This window comes from Zootoca vivipara, chromosome 6 (assembly GCF_965207765.1).
Source record: "Zootoca vivipara chromosome 6, rZooViv2.hap1.1, whole genome shotgun sequence".
NCBI classification, from domain to species: Eukaryota; Metazoa; Chordata; class Lepidosauria; order Squamata; family Lacertidae; genus Zootoca; species Zootoca vivipara.
In genome coordinates this window covers 40,297,804-40,319,211 of record NC_142589.1, presented here as the reverse complement: position 1 = coordinate 40,319,211, position 21,408 = coordinate 40,297,804, and the positions used below count along the sequence as shown (strand labels likewise).

Sequence of the window (21,408 nt, the reverse complement as noted above, 5' to 3'; positions counted from 1 at the left end):
ACTTTTGGAAGATCTGTTGGGCAGGTTTTCCTTCTGCTCAGAGTCTGGTTGAATACCATATTTGTGGCCAGGAAAGAATTGAAGCTCTGTCTCAAACTGGCTAGGGACCTAAGGTTTGGGTTTGGGCTTGTTTTGTGTACACATGGGGTTTCTTTTGGCATCCCACTGCAGTATGTGGCTTGGCTCACTTCCTTAAAGCTCATCAGATATATTTGTTTTGTTGGCATATTTCTGAAGTGCACCTCTTCTCTGTTTATGCCATATTGTCACCTTGTTTAATGGGTGGGTGTCCTTTCTTTTGGACAGGGGATTGAGCTGTATGGATCCTCCAGCTTTTATTTTTAACTGGGGGGGGGGGAGAGGGGATATTCTCCACAGCCTCTCATGAAAGGGGTAGGAACTTGGACCATTTTGTTTTGCAGCCTCACTAAGTGATCTGGTCTAGTGGTTCCTGAGCATGCTTTAAGGAGAACGCAGGGGCTGTAGCTCAGTGGTAAAGAAAATGTTTGCATGGGTAAAATTCCCAAGTTCAATTCCCAGTGTCTCCAGTTAAAATGATCAGGTGGTTGCTAACAAAATGGACCTCTGCCCAGGACCCTGGAGAACCACTGCCAGAGTAATGATGAGATGGACCAATAATTCGGCTCAACGAATTTATGCCCTTCATCTTGGGGGACATGCAGAGATTGGATATGCACAGCTATCAACAATGGACACATTTAGATGAACAGCAGCAAACACATCACAGAGGCTTGCAACCCTATAGATGCGCAGTCCAGCTTTGCTGATACAGGAAGGAAGGAGGGTGGGTGGAAGGAGGGTGGGTTTGGGTTCCTTCTAAGGCTACCCACAATGCTGTCTCCCTTGGCTCAAGAACCAGGAAGCCACTTGAAGCTTTTCTACTAGGCTTACTGAAGTTTAAATTTACCACTTGACTGGCTGAGGACTTCCCTGTATGTAGCTCAGATTCAGTTTCAATGCCAGGCAACAGGAGAGTTTTAAATGCATGTATGGAAATGGAAAATTTGAACCATTTTGTCCTTTTATTCAGAACAGACCAAAAGTGCCAAACGTGGGACTACAACCAAAGACATTTCACATTCCATTGGTTACACCCCAGTTTTCCTTTGATTCGGCTGGGCGATTCTAATCCTTAGGAAGCTTTAGAATTGCAGTCCCTGGCAGAGGCTTTCACAGCAGCCGAAGATAAGGACCAAGCAGAAGGCGACTCAGCAGTCACATCCCCAGCCCCCAATCTGAGTAATCCATTGGCTCATCCTCTTGCACGACTAAGAGCAACAACACTCTGGAGCATCCTAGAGGAGACCAGGGAAGCAGCATGGCTAAGGTCCAATACCTCCTTCCCAGTTATGCCATGAGTCACTGTGACCTGTCCATTCTCTCCCCCCTCTTCTCTGCCAAGCAGTGCCTGAGACTCCCCTGTGCCTCAAGGTGCTTCTGCACTACCTCCCCCCTCCCCCCGGAATTGTGTCATTATGAAAAAGTCCAGACAAAATGGCTGCCAAAATGTCATATTCCAGCATCATAAGAAATAAAGGACAATTTTTCTGACCTTCAAATTCAACACAATTAGAGGGCTAGCTTTTCACTTGTGTGGACTGGCAAACATCTGGAACGAGAAATGGCATGCCAGGCAGCTGGCAATGTGGCTGGCGCATGGCTTCACTTGCAATCATTACTTTTTTAAAGCACATATGGATCCCTTTTTAAAATAAATACAGTAAATAAAATAAAATTCTGCATATCAGCTGTTCAAAAAGATCATGAAACTACATTCAGCCTCCCTATCTCCCCAACCTCTTTCACACTAAGATGCTCATCAGCAGTATTTTAACTATCTTTGTATGTTTCAATTCCACCATTACATGTTCTGAAAGACAGTCCCTGTAAACGGTATCACTTTTCAACTGCCAGTACTGGCTTGATCTTCTTCCTTTTTTCAATTCCTTTCTTCCCGAGAGTGCACATGCATTAATAAAAAGGTCAAAGCAAAACAAAGCAAAATGAATGTTCCAACTTTTCACTTGGAATTTTACAGCTGACACAGGCAACTTTACCCTAGTGAAACATGCAAAGCTGACTACATACACCAAGTGACAACGAAGTTGGAAACTGGGCATTGTGAAGTCCAAGTGGAAGCCTCCTTAGTGTTATTTCCAGGCTTCACAGCTTTGGGCCTAGCTGGGGAAAGACCACAGCAAATTTATAGGGTTGCTATAAAGAGAAACCAGCAGACCCTTTGCTTGGAAATTAAACAAAGGGTCTGCTGGTTTCTCTTTAAGGTTTCCAGACTCAAAAGAGAGCAGGGCAATTAAAGGCACAGAAGTCCTGTCCTCTATTGAGTCTGGAAACGCTACAAATTTAAGGAGCACAAATGAAAGAGATTCTGGATATCAGTTTAACTGTTGACCAGATGACTCCAGGGCACTGCTATATGCAGGCTCCAGCAGGGAAGGACCAGTTTACACATAGACTTCTATGGCACATTACAAAATTTCTGACTTCAGTGTGAGTCAGCCTGGTTCCTATTTCCAATGAAATGTACTCTGGAATGGAAGATTGCTATGGAAAGCCAGCTTTTCTGTCTACAGTATCACGCTTTACTACCATTTCAAGGGTGCCCAGCTAAGATCAGAGTCAATAGGAACAACTGTAAAAAGCAAACACTTTTCAGTTATGAACTCAGGCTTTCCCTTCTGTTGAGTTTGGCAACAGGCAGCCTCTGAGTGTCTCCTGCATGGCTGTGTAGTGGCAAAGTCACTTTAAAACTAGACCCTGTTCATAGCCATTCTCAGCCAATGAACAGAAGGGAACTCCATAGAAGGCAAAAGAGTTTTCAGCATTTATGCTTCCCCTTCTCTCCCCTGTGCACAATCTGGAAGGAAGAGACATGCAAACTGGGGGCAGGGGAGGAATGAGGAAGTCTGAAAACTGAGGTAGTTATAGAAAAAGAAACTCGCCACCTGTTTATAAACATAAATAAATATGCCATGTGGTACAGAGCAATATCAGGAAAATTAAATTCCCCTTCCGATATAGGCAACAGCATTCTTTTAAGTGATATACAAGGTGGAGAAATACCCTGAATAAACTTCCAAAATAATTCATTATACTTTTGAAAATAGGCTTGGGAAATGTGTAGACCAAGCAAAACATATATCATTTGTGCAGTACGTGTATTTCCCTTATTCAGAATACTAAATTTAAGTAGTGCCCATCTTTACAAATCAATGGAGATGTTGCTATTTAACCTATTTAAATTTCATTTAATAATCTGACAAATATCTGCTGGAACCAAGATCGCAAAATACATTAGAATCTTTGGGCACCAGCAAAACCACCACTTAGCATAGAAAGCAGGCAATTTGTGATCGCCCACTGGCATTAATTCATATTTTAACCTTTTTCTCGTATATCCAGAAATTCTACTAAATTTATCAGTTAATCTTATTAATTCCAAAATGGATGTTTTAGGTCTACCAACAAATAGTAGCAAATCATCTGCATACAAACCTAATTTAAATTCCACTTGCTCATGCACAAAACCATAGATCTTCCTGTTCTGTCTAACTGCACGTGCCAACAGTTCAAAACATAGATCAAATATCAATGGAGGAACATTGATATTTGAACATTGAAAGGAATCTTGTACCTTTCTCTATTATCAAACAAATCTGAAAGGATTCCATTTGCCCTTACCTGCGACTTAGGAGAGTAGTACAAAATTCAAATCCACTTTATAACATCATGAGGAAATTCAAAATTTTCCAAAGCAACATAAATGGTGTCTTATTTATGGCCCATCAGCTTTGAGTATTCAGCAGCCCCTTAACAGCTGGAAATAATAATTGGATCATCATAAAATGCCAAACCAGTTGCTACTGTTTATAAATGTTTATTTGAAATGTATAAAGTAGAAGATCAGAAACTTATGGAGCAATGGAACCATGAATTAGAGTGTGCCATGCAAGCTAAGCTATGGAAATTTGCTTTAGAACAGGGGTCCCCAGACTTACCGAGCGGCGGGCCGGTGCCCGCCGCGCCGACCGCGCGGTGGGCCGGACTGCAGGGGAGTGCGCGCGCAGCGGGCCGGAGGGCGGGGGAGTGCGCGCCCGTGCGCATGCGCACACGCACACGGGCGGAAAAAAAATCGGCGAAAATCGCTTGTGCGCATGCGTATGGGCCTCCCCCGACCCGGAAGTGCACCAGAAATGACCTCTTCCGGGTCGGGAGAGGCCCGTACGCATGCGCACAAAGGATTTTCGGCGATTTTTTGCCGATTTTTCAGATCGCCGCTGCGCCGCGCGCCGTGAGAGCGGGCGGCGGCAGCGGGCGGCGGGGGTCGTCGCGGGCCGGATTGGAAGGCCGATTGGGCCGCATCCGGCCCGGGGGCCGTAGTTTGGGGACCCCTGCTTTAGAATATATACAGAATGTTTCTTTAGATTTAAAATTGAGATTGAGTCAGCAACAAAATTGCATTTTGGGTATACTAGACTCCACAGCAGTTGTATAAAAAGGCCCTGTCAGATAGATGCTGGAGGTGAAATGTTGGAAATGCCTCATTGAGACATATGATGTGGGTGTGTCCTTCTTGGTTTGAAGTTGCTGTTCATATTAATCTTGTACTGGAGAAATCATTAATATTTGCAGGTGTTCATGTACTTTTAAATTATATTCTTGTACATGAAGACTAAAAGCAGTACAACAGAAACAGACTTTATGGATGCTTGTGGTTGCTAAGAGACTTACACTTCCTATTTATCTTGGAAGGATAAATATTCACCATATATTATGCAATTGTTTGAAGGCCTTAATGCCCTTGCTACATTTGAATCTACTTTCTATAAACACCAACTTTGTTTGGGTATATACTCAGACATTTGGAGGGCGTATATCATTATGTATGTGTATATTCGGATGGATGTATTGATGTTTATTGTTCTGTGAATGTGAGCTGACGATTTTGCTTTTCTTACTGCCCTCTGTGTTCTTTTCTCTTTCTTTAATAAATTTGCAAAAATAACAGTTATATATGTGAGTGTATAAAAAGGCACTAAATCTGAGCAATGAGAAACAGAATGTGATTATTATAATGTACCTCTCATGTGAGCAGGAACAACATTAATCTCTCCCTGTCTCTGAAACATAAGCAAAGTTAAATGTAAAGCTTGAGCAGTATGCTGCCCAATTCTTTGCTGAACATATTTCTGGAGGCGGTTGTGGTGTACCCACTGTTCCTGCGCTATAAATTATAGCAGCTGGAGTCTGTGGGCATCAGTACAGCATTGCTAAATGTACTCCCTTCTGTGCAATTAGCAGTTCCCCTTAAAGTCTGAGGACATTTATAGGACTTAGGAACAGAGATAATGTGCTTCAACGCTGCACATGACCCAAAGGAAGACGCCAACTTTTGCTAAGGTGTGGCTTAATCATCTTTTCCCACATGACAACAAATTGGGGGCAGAGGGGGAGAGAGAGAGCAGCTGAGTAGCATAGCACCTGCTTTGCAAGTTGCCGATCCAGTGATTCCTGGCATCACCAGTTAAAAGGATCAGGTTGCAGGGGGTGGGGAAAGACCTCTGTTGGAGACCCTGGAGAACTGTTGCCAGTTAGAGTACTGTACAATATAAGGAAGCTGCCTTCTACTGAGTCTCATCATTGGTACCCATCATTGATTCAGTACTGTCAACACTGATGGGCAGCATCTCTCTTGGGTTTCAGACAGGTCTCTCCCAGCCCTACCTGAAGCTGCTGAGGAGGATTAAACCTGAAACTTCTGCATGCAAGGCTTGACCACTCAGTTATGGCCCTTCCTAAACTGGCTAGAGCAGAATACTGGATGAAATGGACAAATAACTTAACCTCGTATAAGGGAGCTTCCAGTGTTCCTCAGACATGTAAAGAACACCTTTCTGCCACCATTAACTTTAGGCAGGTAAGAGTCTGCAAATATTCTTTTACTCTCACCAAGACAGGCAAAATTTCAACTAGGAAAAAGTTGTGAGCTGCTGGATGCTGTGTCAGCTCACCTTGTATAAAGATCCTACTTCGACAAAGCTATAGTTAGCTTAACCTTGAGCAGCCTAGATATTTATAAGTAAAGGCCATATGATGCAAATTAAAAGACTAAATTATGCAAATGCATGCTTTTCCTAATTGTACAGTTCTGTAAAGCAGCCAGAATTAATAGAATTTGTGAAATGTGTTTACACAAGTGTTGAACTGAAACAGCACATTCAAACAGAAAGATTATTATAAAGTGAAGATTCACATTCAGGTTTTTACAAGACCCAGTCGCTCACACTTTTAAGACATCCTATGCACTGAAGCATAGAAAATTATCTGCCAACAAAACTACAATTCTCTAGTAAGAAAACCAAATTCAGTACTTCAGGAAATCAGCACAACACATACTTGGCCTCCAAGGTCCAGCACCACTGTCAACCCCAAAGAGTAATGTTTTGAGAAGAGGAAAGCTTTGAGTGGTTATGGAATACATAAAGTACACAGCCACCTTGTACGGAGTTGGATCACTGACCATTCCAGCCCAGTAACATCTACAGCACTCTGAACAGTAGCAGTTTTCCATGGGAACATAGGGAGCTTTTACCAAATCAGACCATTGGTTCATCTAGCTCAGTATTTTCCGCACTGGGCAGCAGTGGCTCCCCAGGGTTTCAGACAATGGACATTCCCAAGCTCTGCCTGGAGATGCCAGAGATCGAAGATGTGACAATAGGCATGCAAAGCAGATACTCTTCCACTAAGATGGGGAAACGCATTGGCTTTGCATGCAGAAGGTTCCCGGTTAAACCCCCGGCATCTCCAGATCAGGCTGACAGACTCCGTTATGAAACTCAGGAGATAAGTTGCTGCTGGGGAAATGCTGCAATGTGGACAAAACTGAGCTAGATGGCCCGACAGTCTAACTCAGCAGCTTCATTTTCTTTCTCTCTCTCAGGTTTTAGCTTACTTGGTTTGCATGCAGAAGCTCTCTGCTTCAATCCCTGGCACCCCCATAAAAGGATCTCAAGCAGCAGGTGGTGGGAAAGTTTCTCTGCCTGAAACTCTGGAGAGCAGATGCTACCCAGAGAAGACAATACTGATCTGGCCTGGTATTTTCTAGGCCTGCTACCATTTTACTGGAAATGCAAGGAATTGAACCCAGGAGCTTAGGCAGGTATTCCACTATTAAACCACCTTAGTTCCAGAAGCTTATAGTTCTAAAGAACACCTCAAAGTACATTGTACTTCTTGAAGCAGAGTTAAAGAAAAGTGACATGAAGGCTGCAAGGGAGCCAATCACACAGACTTCACAAGTTCCACTAAAGCCCTTTTCAAAGCACAGTGTACTTGATTCCAAATAAGGGGTGGGGCTAGATTCTTCCTCTTCTCTAATAGTAGTTGGAGATTCCTATGATAAGGCAACTACTGTCTGAGCATGGGATTCTGAAAGGCTAAGAGTCCTACTTACTATTGCACTGCTGGCTCAAGGTAAGGCCCCCACTCAACAAGACCATCCTTCTCTCACCTTTTAAAAACAAGCTTGACAACTGGGCCTATGTAAATGTGGAAGTTAAGAAAGGGCAGAAAGGGCACACCTTCTCTGATCAGGGGAAAGGACTGTAGCTCAGTGGCAGAGCACATGCATGGCATTCAAACGGTTCCAGGTTCAATCCCTGGCATTTCCAGATAGGGCTGGGGGACTCTTTTCTGAACCCCTGGAGAGGTGCTGACAGACAGTGTGGACAATACTGAGCTAGATGGACCAATAGAATGACTCAGCTTTCTACATTCCTATCAGATGTGAGGAACTATTCCAGAATTGACAAGAGGAGAAACTTTGTAGGAAAGGGTGTATGTACAGGTCAGCGAGCAGCTTGTGCTCAATGGGAGACAGGGGTGGGGGGAGCGAGAAATGTTCTAGTGTGCATTTCTTGCATAAGTCGCCTGCCAATCCATGGTCAGCACTGGACTTGCAGAGGTGTTGTACCTGCATTAGCTGCCATCCTCTGTGCAGATGGGAAATGTCTGGTCTCAGCTGACCTGGAGGCCCAAATCTCAGAGCAGCAGTCACTCTCACTGGATAAACATTAACTCTGCTGAGGCCTCTCTGTCACAGGCTGTCACAGGCAGAGAGCACAGGCTGTTCTAAGCTTCCTGGAACCCTTTCAAACCAACCATCCACATTAAAGTGAGCCTAGGGAAGAAGGTAGCCAGGACACTCCAAAGCAATCACATGCAACAAGCACCCAAAGATTTGAGGGCAGAGGGAGAACAGGGAGCGGGTTTGTCAGAGCAGCTGCATTTTCCATTGTTGTGTTAGGTGGTGGTGGTGTGCGCAAGGGAGTTTAATGGTAACTACACCAGACACTACGCCAATGAGTGATGCTGTCCAGCCTGGCTTAGGGATAAGATGGCAGAAACATCAAAGGAAAAACGGAGTCCCATGCTAAGCAATGAGGCCTTTGCACAAACCTCTGTTATACCCGTTATGGCAGCACATTCCCCATAAGCATGAAAAATTTAGCAGCAGTGCCTTCGTCAATATTTCTCAATAACCAAGCATCTTCCTCAGTATCAACCATCAGTATTGTACCCTACAACAGGCAGGTGAGGTGCCACAACTGGGCTATCAGCATTTACCCATGACATGGCCTTAACAGTGGCAATTTCCTATCTTAGAGCACTCTCCCTGGTAAGCTGTGCCGGTCTCCCTCATTGTTGACTTTCAGAAGAAACTTAAAAACATTCCTGTTTACCCAGGCTGAAAAGCCACTGTTCTTAGAAACCCTGACATCACTGGTTGAGAGAATCTTTTATTTTTAGAAGGTTTTTTTAAAAACAAAACAAAAACAAAAACAAAACTATTTTTGGCTATTTATATTATTGATATGTTTGCCCCCCTGTGCTCCTTCAGAAGGAAGGGTGAGATATAAATTGGTTTTTTAAAGGAAGATAAATGAAAAATAGGCACCAAATGGGGCCACTTTAAAACAGCATCGGACAAATTAATGGAGGGCAAGGCTATGAATGGTTATTAGCTGTGATGGCGGCATAAATATCACTTGCTGGAGCACAAAAACCTGCTTATGTTTGCAACCAGGAGAGGTTAAAAGTGAAACAGACAATAAAGCAGCAAAGCCTTCCTAGGCAGGTCAAAGGTTGTGCCCATTCTGCACACTCTGAGGTCTGTTCCTCCTATATGCTCTAGGAACATTCACATGCCCTATTATGCCAGTCAATTTTTGAATTGATGGTTTAGATATGGACACAGTTGCCATGCTTGTTTTTTTAAAAGATGAAAGAATCTGACGGGAAAGGATGGTCTTCCCTTGCTTTAGGTGGGGTGGAAAAATGTCTCAGGGTACAAAAATTCATTCCTGGACTGCAGGATCACAACCAAAAAGCAGTAATTCAGGGTGGTGAATTTCCCAGAGTTCTGTTTTTTCCTTAGAAAGCTTTCGGTTTTCTACGTTCATTAGTAACAGTGGATGGGCACCAACTACAAATAGAGTTTAGCCTGGCAGCTTAAGTTTTTCACTTTGTTTATGATACCAAAGAAAAATAAACACTCTAAATTAGATCACTCTCTTCTGAGACATCAGAAAATTTCCTGATGCAAACTCAAAATTACCCCATGCAAATTTAGGCTAATTTGCATAAGAAAATTTTCCAGGTCAAATTTTTCTGGAAAGTCCACATCACTGCTAAGGACAGAAACTTTCCGTGTAATGCAGGGCCACACAACTTTTTCCTCTGTGGATCTTCATCTTTTCTTCCTTTGACTTCTTCTCTCCTCCTCCCAACCCCTCCCCATGCTGTAAAGCTGCTTTTATCCCAACAGCTGTCTCTGGCCTGGAGAACAGTTTTCAGAAGGTATAATGTCTAAACAAGTTTGCTGCTGCCTCAGCATGCTAAGAGCCAAGAATAATCTTAGCCCCACGCCTACCCTGACCTTCCACATTGTAGTCGTCCTCCTCCATGCCTTCACTAGCCCTGCAGGGAACACCTCCCACCACGAAAAACACTTGGTGAGCTATGTGGGCTTCACAATGAATGAGATTCTCCCGGCATTCCAAAGGAAGGGCTGAGAGACAAAATTCCACAACAATCAGCACGCAGAAAAGGGCCCAGGCCAGGCTACAAGGAGCAAAAGGGTTGCCAGAGTAATTGCTTCTCTCTTGATCCCCCTATAGGGGTGGGGGAGCCCTACAGGTGTCGCTGAACCACAACTGCCATCTTTCCTGACTACTGACCATGTTGGCTGGGCTTATGGGAGCAAAATCCAACAGTATCTGGAGGGCATCAGGTTTTACACTCCTACCCCAACATGAACAGGGTAGGTGGGTGGAATACCCACGTCACGCATGCAAGTTACAGTACAAAAGAGCAAAGGCGTTACATGTGCAGAGCTGAGAAGGCATCCTCCTCCACATCATTTTCGTGGGAGGAGAGGCAGATGGCATCAAACAGATAAGCTGAGAGAAGTTTGGCACCAAAATGCTTCAAGTCCTTTTGAAACGTGCAAATTTACCATAGGAGATTTCACACTCTCATTAGCAATGATGACCGAATGCCAACTGAAAATAAATATGCAAGCTTGGCAGTTTCAAAAGTATTCAGCTTTGTTTACTAAATATACAATAAATATAAAATAAACATTCTAAGTTCGATAATTCTTGAGGACACCTGAAAATTTCCCCCAATATAAATTACCCTATGCCAGTTGTGAAGAATCTTTAGCCCACCAGATAGAATCATAGAGTCAGAGTTGGAAGAGACCACAAGGGCCATCCAGTCCAACCCCCTGCCAAGCAGGAAACACCATCAAAGCATTCTTGACATATGGCTGTCAAGCCTCTGCTTAAAGACCTCCAAAGAAGGAGACTCCACCACACTGGACTGATGTTGAGGACTACAACTCCCTTCAGCCCAGCAAGCATAGCCAATGGCCAAGGATGATGAGAGTTGTAGTTCAGCAATATCCAGGACTGGTTCAATATATTTCGGCACCTGAAGTGAACCACAAAATGGTGTCCCATCCTCCCATGGCCAGGAAAGAAGGGGTGAATGTAGATCTACGTCAGGACCAAGGGGAAAAAAAATAAATATCTACTCAAACGGGGGGGGGGGGAGATAAGCAGTGCCTCCTGTTGCCCAAAAGGTCACTGTAGAGGTAGCAGGGGGGGCAGATCTGGCCTCCAAGGAGCGTACCACAGTTGCTGCTCCTACTGCAGCAGTGGCAGGCAATCTATTACTTAGAGAACAGGTCTGCTGCCGCTGCGGATCCTGCCGGCTGAGGCAGTTGCCTCACCTTGCCTCATGAGTGGCTTGGCCCTGGATACATCTGAAGCAACAAATATTCCCCACGCCTGCCCAATGCAAATTAGCCAAATCACTATGACACTGGACAGGGCCTAACCAATTCATAGCATACAGTGCCAAGGAGGCAAATCTAGAATGTGTAAACTGTGAGGTGATGATAATGGCTACCCCAATTTGCTCATCCCTCCTTGATGTCCATATCTACCCCTGAAATCAACAAAACAGGCATCCTAGGGTCTGGCTTTCACAGGTGGTGATGCAGCAAACATAAACGGAGGAAACCCAACCATTATCAGTTCCACATTTGCAAAATAGGAAATGCAGTATGCTTTTCATAATTACATAACACTCACAGACACAACAACTCGTTCATCAAGACCTTACAGGGAGCATTTTGGTGGATGAGCTTCCCCAGTGCTTCAACAGCCACATGTGGTTTTGCAGGCATACATTTATTGACAGGCTGATGTAGCATGAGAGGGCAGAGCTACACAGACTCCCCAACTCCTCAGGAGTGTGGAAGAGAGCAGGATTCCAAATCCTGAGGGGGGCACTACACTTATGTGTATGGGACAGGATTGTATTTCAGTCATACATACTTTGCATGTAGGAGGTCCCAAGAATCAGCCCCTGAAACCTCCAGTTAAAAGGATGAGGTAAGAGGTGATGGGAAAGACCTTGGAAAGCTGTTACCAGCTAGAAAAGATGCTACTGGGCTAGATGGGCAAATAGTCTGACCTGGAATCATAGAGGAAGAAGGGTCATCAAATGTCATTTAGTCAATTCCCCTGAAGATGCAGTAAATGTACTGGAGTAAGACCTGGTATAAGGCTGTTTCCACATTTCCTATCAGCAGAAAGCTGCCTTCTATTGAATCAGACCATTGGACAATTTAGCTCAGTATTGTCTACACTGGCAGCCAGAGGCTCCCCAGCATTTCCAGCACAGAATCTTTCCCATGTCTACTTGGAGATGCTGGGGATTGAAGCTGGGACCTCCTGTATGCAAAGTAAATGCTCTCCACCCCTTCCCCTAAACACAATGCAGCCTCCGAGGTTGAAATATCATGTGGAATATCAGTGTGGAAGGAGAGAGGATTTTAATCCTTTCTCCTTGCAGCTGCGAATGCACCTGCTTACAAGGCGCAAAATCATCTGGAGGGGGGTATTCTCAGTGTAGGAAATGGCGCAAAGGGGGAAGGGGAAAGAAACCCCTTTCCTCTCATACCAAACTTTGAGTTCATATTGTAGCCTTGGCAGCTCCTGTGTGTTTGTATATTTTAAAGACAGTCAAAAATGCATAATGCTTAAGAACTGCCCTGAGAATCTCAGCTTCCACATTTTAAAGCAAAGGCAAGGACCCAGTTCTTATGACTGCAAAGAAAGGCTGGGTAAAATGTATGGGAAATGCCACATGAAATTACACAACCATAACTGAACAGCAACAGAAGAATAGGATAGGATTTCTGGTGATTGGGGGGCTGAGCTCCAGTGCCCTGCATAGCTTAAGCATAATAAGTTATGTTAAATAAATGCAAATGTGCTTGATCTGCATAAATTATACACAACACAGAATCTGGGCAATTCCAATGTAAACTGTATTTGTTATGCAGAAAACATATTTCCCTTTGATAGGGAAAAGGCAGCCCACATAACTAGTGTTTGCCCCAAGGAAGGCAGAAAATCCATGCAAGACCCAGACTCCAAAGGCTCAGAACATAGCAGCCTCTGCTTCCAGCTTTTAATGCTCTCTATACCAAATTCACTTACCATCAGCACCTCTTATGACTTCCAAGAATGTCCTAAGCACTCCACAGGGAAGAATAATCATGAGGTTGTAAAGGCCATGGATAAAAGTAAATAAATGGCCGTTCAAGGCACTCCTCTTATTAACCATTGGGTCCCCACAAGTCCCACAAATAACATGAGAAAGCAGGCCTATTAGATTAAATATGAATAATAACATTTACAGCCTAAACAGGAAAACCATGTTTTTATACTGTGTAGATAGATAAAATGCAACAGGAACACACAAACATACAATCAACAGGAAATGGCTTTTAATAACCTCCTGCCTCTTCTGGACAGCAGATGTCCAAACTGCAAACTCAGAAGTCACATGGCCTAGGAAAGATGTCATGGAACAAAACACAAGGGGGGGTATATATTGCAAAAGTTCCCAAAGATGCTGGGGAGAACTGAGGTTCAGCTTCTCCGGAAATTATTTACAACACATTTCCACACATGTGAGAAGCCAGAAAATAAACAAGGGAAAAGAAGCAGGCTCCCTGGGATTGGAATCAGTTAACAATGGGTCCACCTTTCTACAGATTGCCCCTTTCTGTGTGAAGTCCTTGCCTAACCAAGCAGTAGCAGCCGGGTCCCAAGAGGCGGGCAAAGTCTGCCTCACCAGACATCAAAAGGAGATTGAGACTGTCGAGCAACAGCTACTGCTTGTGAAAACACCAGACGAAAAGGCAACCTACCTCAGAGGTGCAACAACCTACACTTGAGGGAAGAAACAAGGAGAAAAGTGAGCACAGAGTATGCCTATGACCCAGCCAGTTTCCATACTAGCCTATAACACTGCCTGGCATACAGGAGAAGTCCTTCTACTATAACACATCTTAGATCTAAAGAGGCCACCTCAATCCTGTAGAAGCTGAATAGGGAATGAGGCCCCAGGGAACTTAGTAGCGTTGACTTCTGAATAAATATGAAATGGTAGAGCTGGAAGAGACTTTGGAGGTCATTTATCAACTCCCCTGCTCAGTGCAGGATAGAACTACAGCATCCCTGATAGAACTGTGTTGCATTAACTCCAGCGTATAACACTTACATTTGAACTCGTGAGCAGGGTTAGTTCATCAGCATTATCATTTAAAGTTAGTCCCCCAGCAATGTGAATATTAAAAAGAGTAATCATGCACTATCCTGATCCTAGGGTTTTGTTTTCCCCCAGAATTTAACTGTGCACATACTTCATCCAGAGACTGCCGTTGTTACTAAAGAGAAGCTTAGCATCTGGGTTCTCCTCCAGAGAGCTGGGAATTGGATATGCATGACACAAGTAAATATGATGCCATCTTAAGTGTATTTGGTGAAAACAGCTCAGCTGTTCTGTTTGCTCTCATTGTAGCTTGGCTCTCTGTATTTCCTTATGCTTCTTATCCAGTTCTGCTTTCAGAAAGGCATTCACTTGAATTAATAAAATACAAGTTAACAGCGGCCAAGTGAAAGCTTCATTCTCAGATTTCTGCCCACAATCTGTCCCCCAGTCTTCTCTCTCTGCTCCACATTGCTTTACATCGGGGGGGGGGGACCCCAGGCCCATGGACTAAATACTGTACAATCCCCTGAGACTCTTCCCCAGGCCACGCCTTATCCAAAGGGTAGCCCTGCTCTGCGCACTCCTCAACTGCTTTTGTCTGGCTGGGAAATGTCATCGAACTGCAATAATGCCTCTTACTTGCCTGGAGAGAAGATAAAAAGATGTGAAGGGTGGGAGTTTGTAGAAGCTTCTGGCTTTGGTGTGGCTGCAATGTACCCTACTGTACAAAAGTTAAGAGTCATATCCTTTGTTCTACCCACTTTTGCATCTGGCCCTGCCCACCACTAACACATGGTCCTTGGTCTGGAAAAGGTTTCCCACCCCTGGCTGCATCAACCATATCTCAATATGCAGCACTACAATTTCTACGCCCCAGTGATGGAGAGGCTCACATGCTTCTTGAGGAAAATGAAACAGAAAGGAATTCCCTTTCCTTGCTTGATCACATAAAACTTCCTCATAAAACTTCCAGATATAAAGTCTCACAAACCTATTTGGATATGGTTAAGTACAGAATACACACTTGCATTAGCATCTGCTGAGAAACAAGGTTAACTTGAGATCTGAACTTCAGACTAAAAACAAGCCTTTGGTGCTGCTTTAACAGGAGATACACGACCCAAGCCTAAGGATCCAGAAACTGAAAAATGCTCTGGATCCCTTGGGCACTCCTCAAAGGCAGGCACAGCTGAGAATTCACTAAGATCTAAAGTGCAAAAGCACAAGCACCATCTAGGAAACAGCAAACTGGTTCCTAGGCTGCTCTAAAATATTCAACCCGCAGGACCAAATTCCTCTTGCCATTTACAAAGCTGTTATATAAATGGCACAAGGACACAGCAGAGAGAGAAAAACACCATTCTAGATAAAGTGCTACTCATTTCACAGTGCTGGCCTTAACTTTGGCACCCTTGTCAAAACTATTTAAACGGGCCTCACACTTGGCCAAAAGCCCACTGGAATATTCAGGCTGGTGGCAGGACTGTGTTTGACCCTTTTCCTAGTAGTCCGTTCTCACCTTCCCATCATATCAGATCTCTCTCACAGCAGTCCCAAGAAGCACCATATATATGCCAAGTAGCTCTGAGAACAGAAAGGCCATTCCATCTACTGCAGCAGCAAGAATAATACTGCTCCTGCTACGAAGCACTGCTCCAGGCAGCCACCAGGCATTACTTAGTGCATTATTCCCCAAAATGGCCTCATCATCTTTAACCATTTGCTATATTGGCTGGTGCTCATGGGAGCTGGAGTCCAAGAACACCTGGAGGATAATAGGCTGGGAATATGGTCAGCCCTGCCAGTTCAGGTTCATCATGCCCAGGCAAAGCAACTCCCACTGTAATTGGGAAACACGAGGCTTATCAAATTTGTTTCCTCAATGCATCCCATAAGGTGCTAAAACAGAAACCCTATGCCTTTTCATCTTTTTGGAGATACAAGTAGAAAGATCCTTAGAAATATGAGGCAGGTTAATATCAGCTTATTTCTATATAGCACAGGGAGCACTATGTCCAGTTCAAGGTGCAACATTTTAAGAAGCATTTTGATGAACAGGTGCACGTCCAGAGGAAGAGGAGGATCACTGATTCTCCCAAGTGTCCCTATTTTCCAGGGAAGTCCCTGATACAGAGACAGGGCCGTCTTAAGCACCTTTGGCGCCCTGGTGCAACGGATCCCTCCGCCGCCGCCCCCCCCGCCCCATTTTCCAGCGCGGCGGGCGGGCTCAGCGCTGAAGGCGCTGCTGCGCAACGGGCGGGTGGGTGGGCTTGCTGCGCGGCAGAGCGGCCAGCGGGCGGGCAGGCACGGCTGCGTGGCGCCCCCTCTGGCAGGCCGGCGCCGTGGCACCCTGCGCCACCCAGCCTGGCCGTAGAGCCGGCCCTGTAGAGAAACCATCCCAGTTTCTGATTTGATCCCGGAATGTCCCACTTTCCCTTAAGATGTCCCTATTTCCATTGGAGAAATGTTAGAGGGTATGGAGTTATCCAACATCTGAGCCATCTGAAGCCAATCCTGTATAGGGAAGGGTTTATTTAATGTTTAATGTTTTATTATACTTTTATATATGTTGGAAGCTTCCAAGCATGGCTGGGGCAACCCAGTAAGATGTGTGGGGTACAAATAGTAAAATTATCATTATGGAATGGGACGTCCCTATTTTCATCGGAGAAATGTGATCAGCCTATGTGATCAGGATGGCAAGGGATCTGGAAACCAAGTCCTAAAAGAAATGGTTGAAAGAGCTAGGTATGTTTCCCCAGTGGTAGAGAAGATTAAGAGAAGATATTATATCTACCGGTATATGCAAATATTTGAAGAGGTATTATGCGGAGGATGCTGCTCCAGAGGGAAGGGCTAAAACCAATGGGTGGAAATGGAAAGGAAGCAGATTTCAGCTAAAGATCAGGAGAAGCATCCTAATGGTAAGAGCTGTTCCACAGTGGGACAGACTTCCTCAGGTGGTGGTGGGCTCTCCTTTGTGGTGGGTTTATTTAAGCAGAGACTAAACAGCCACCTATCATGGATGCTGTAGCTGCATCCTGCACTGAGGAAGGGATTGAACTAGATCTTTTTCAGTTCTATGATTCTGCACATGCAAAAACTGAGGCATCTTCCTCTAGACCACACCCAAAAGGACAAAACATTCTTTTGTTATTACAGTATTATTATTATTATTATAAATCCCCAAAATTTGGAGTTCAAGAGCTGAAGGACACTTGGCAGAAACTGACGTCTGCATTCAAAACAATTTAATCAGTTTTTAACAGAGGTCAGCCTTGAAGCCAGAAACATGAAGATGACATACTGCAAACCCACATGGTCAAACAATTGAGAGCCTCCGTATTCAGAAGCAGTCCTTCCAAATTATAACCCAGATTATATATTAGTGAGCCACATGCAACAAATAGATGCAACTGTCAAAAGTTGTCAGCAACAAATGAACAAATTCAGTACAGTGGTACCTCAGTTTACGATGACGCTCCCCGAGTCCGCCGCTTGCCGAAGGCACGCTTCTGCGCGTGCGAAAATCGCCGATAGAGTGCTTCTGCGCACACGCACGCTGCACAGATCACTTCTGCACATCCACGCGCACGGAACCCGGATGTAAATACAGTACTTCCGGGTCCGCAGACCGGTCGCTCTCTGAGTTTGTCGTAAACGGAGGAGGTTGCAAACCGAGGTTCCATTGTACATATATCAAGATGGCCAATGTGGTGCTATACATCACAACTAAAATTGAGGAGGGTACCCTAAAGTCCTCAGCCACCATGTTGAAAGTGAAAGATAACATTTCAACCATGGTACTGTTACGCTTATTCTTCTTACCCTGTAAGAAGTTACAGGGTTTATTCAGGAAGGTCACTGGGGGCTTATTTGTGCTTTGTAGCATTTGCATTATTTGCAAATACTAATGCAGTTGAGCACACTACTTAAGCACTCCAACAGTCACAACCCACTACTTTTGCATCATATCTCTAGGGAGACAACCAGCACCCCAAGCAAGATGCTTACAGACTCCAAACTAAGCTCTTTGTCTCACCTTTTTCAGTCTGACAAAAGTCACTTCCAGACAACCTGTTTATTCAAAATGCTTTGTTTGCATGAATTTAGTGGGGCTATTTACTAAACATTCATTCCTAGTTGACTGTGGTGTTGTTACCCCAGACTTTCCAGTGCTTGCAAACTGAAGTCTTCTCTCCACACTTATACTTGGATTACATCATCCTTAGCTAGGGTGCAGGGGGAGGTATTTTCTTTTGCCAAAAGAACCCTCCAACTATTTCCTAGTCATTATGGGCCAGCTATTCAGAGGAATGAGCCAATTACCCTAACAAAAGGAAGACACTTAGCAACTCTGCTGGGATAGTTAAGGCAGCCGCCAGGTCTTCTGTCCAACCCAGAGAGTTACCTGTACAAGATAAACCCTTCTAGCTCATATGCCCAAATAAACAGGCTATAAGACCCGAGAGATGCAGGGTTAACTTCCCACTCAGTCAGGAAGCTGACCTTGGCCCAATTTCTTTTAGCCTAGCCTACCTCAGAGGCTGGGGGGGGGGGTGCAGAAGAGAAGAACCATATGTGCAGCCCTGAGGTCTTTGGAGGAAAGGCACCATCAAAATGTAATAAACATATAAGATTTCCCATGATCTATAGGCGTTGTTCAGGACTAGAGGCCACATCTTGATAAAATAATTTAACAAATTTTAATGTGGGTTGTTAAACCTGAGATTAGACTAACTGTAATGCTGTTTATGGAATATTACCACTCCCCTCCTCTCTCCCCATATTCTCTCTCTCTTTTCCTTTCTTTGCTCTTTCTTTTTATTGTTGTTATTATTGCTTTTTGTGCATTAGAAAATGGAAATAAAAACAATTAAAAAAAATGTACCCCAGATTAGACTGAGGAAGAGGTAGGAGCAGTTGCACCATTCTGAAGAGTTTGCATAAGGACCACGGCATCCACTTCTGGGAGCACCTTTGCCAATCTCAGAGATAATGGCCACTTCCTCTCAAGAAAAGAGAAGTGAATTGTGGTATATGGCTTTTCTGTTGACAATCCTTCTTGGTAGGAAATGAATACTGATTTGAACATACATGGACAATAAAAAGGTATGGTACTTTCTCATAAACCATCATCAGATTTCCCCCCTTGAATTAGCACCCTGTAACAATTGTCCTTCACTACAATATACTCCTGAAAGTGTGAAAAAGTTAAATTAGATGTGTGGATCAGTATCTTTTTGTGGGGAGAGGGGCTGACTAACCATTCCCCTTCCCCGCCAACACAAAACTCCCCCCACCCCCGCCGCCATGCAGCTTTTCTTCTCATGGAATAAAAATATGTAAGAACCATGCATCTTTTCCCCAAATGGGTATGGATGGAGGTAATTTTGAGCAGAAAATTGCAGGAAGCTAGAGCTGCCCCTCCTACAAGCCGCTTCCCTCCATATGTAGGAAGAAAAAGACAGTATCCCCATATTTCCAAAGAGGATGGTCAAAGCAAGTTTCTTCAAATTATCTCTCCAAGTTTTCCCTTCCAAAGGTACGGTAACCTCTGAAACGGGCTCCCCATTTAACTGTCACTGTTGCTGTTTCTTAAATAAGGTTCTCAATTATACATTAAAGAACAATCAGAGGCAAAGTCCACCTTTAGGCTCTGCTTGGCAGCTCCTACCTGATCTCTCTTGCTTGCAGCATCCCAACACCAGCAGAGACAGAGACTCAGCCTTGGTATCAAAGTTACTCCCTGAGCTTCCAGGCCTGGGAGGGCAAGTGGAAGGGAGCAGAAAGCTTTCATCTGAAAATTACACCCTGCTAACCTCCTCGGGAGAATGTTCAGGCTGTGAAACCCACACTGCAAATTACACAAATAATGCAACAAGCTAAGAAGCGGGCAGGCGGCAGGCAAATCACAGCCAACTGGCAACCAGACAGCGCACTGGGGAACTGGAAATTTAATCAAGCGTTTGCAGAGAATGGCTACTCAGCCATGAAATGGAAAATGAAGATTACCTGGTATTACCAACGTGGCTACTGCCCACAGCAGAGCAACCAGAAGAAACAATGCAAGGGGGAAAATAGAGCCAAGTTCCAGCAATTTGCAAGTTCTTTAAGCCTGTGCATCTCGCTTCTCCCAGAACTGCATGGAAACCCTTGGGTTGTGAACATGATCCATGTGGGAAGCACGTTCGCAACCTGCAGCATTCGCAACCCGCAGCGCGCACATGTGTGATGCAATTTGGCGCTTCTGCGCATGTGCGTGATGTCATTTTGCTTTTCTGTGCATGCACTGAAACCCGGAAGTAACCCGTTCCGGTACTTCTGGGTTCGGCGCAGAGCGCAACCCGAAAACACACAACTTGCAGCGTTCGCAACCCGAGGTATGACTGTACTAGCCATCCTCAGCCACAACCCCAGATCATCAAATCCTGTCACTTTCTTTTGTAACCACAGCTCCCAAGCTTTCTCTGAACATTTTGCCACTACCACAGTCTCCTGCCACCTTCTTCCACTTCTCAGCATAGCTGAAAGAGGAAATGCATGAATGTACACTATATGCGCCACAACAGCATCAATCTGAATTGGAGGGTTTTCAGCGCAATCCTAACCGTGGTCTGCTCAGAAGTAAATCCTGTTGAATTCAGTAGGGCTTACATGCCCAAGTAAAGGGATCAGGATTGCAGCCATCCTATGGCTTAGCCCAGCAACACATGATGCAAACAAAAACATGCAGCACCTGATCATAGGCAGAGTGCTGCTCACAGTGGTTCAACAGTAACGTACATGTATAGATATATACACACACTGAGATTCTATGGGATGTCTCTCCTTATGGAAATCAAGCACTGCCTCCATTGAACTTCAGAGGCAAAAAGTTTTTCTATCTCACAGGTGGTAGAGGGGCAGGGAAGCAATGGCTGCCACTGCAGCTGCAAGATGCATCCTACTCAGCACTCAAATGAGTGTCCAAAATCCTGATCTGGAAACTGTACCATGCTCTCCTCCCACTACCATCACATGCTCTGAAAGATTCCAGGAAAGGGAATACTGGGAGTAGGAGGAAGAGAGAGGTTTTCATATTATAGTACTGTATTCCATTAACACTAAGCAAAATAAAAAATAAGAAATTAAACAAGGTTGTGAGTGTCCGCGACATCCATTCTGGAGGAAATTCAAGATTAAGAGGTCTCTGAACGATTGCCATTCCCAAGTTAGGAAGTGACTGGC

The 21,408-nt window shown here is 44.5% G+C and overlaps 1 protein-coding gene across 6 annotated transcripts in view; it reads right to left on the bottom strand.

Annotated features, from left to right (window-relative positions):
• The window catches only part of RIPOR1 (RHO family interacting cell polarization regulator 1), a 103,429-nt gene that overhangs the window by 65,741 nt on the left and 16,280 nt on the right, over window positions 1-21,408 (bottom strand). The gene's annotated exons all lie outside the window — the stretch shown is intronic.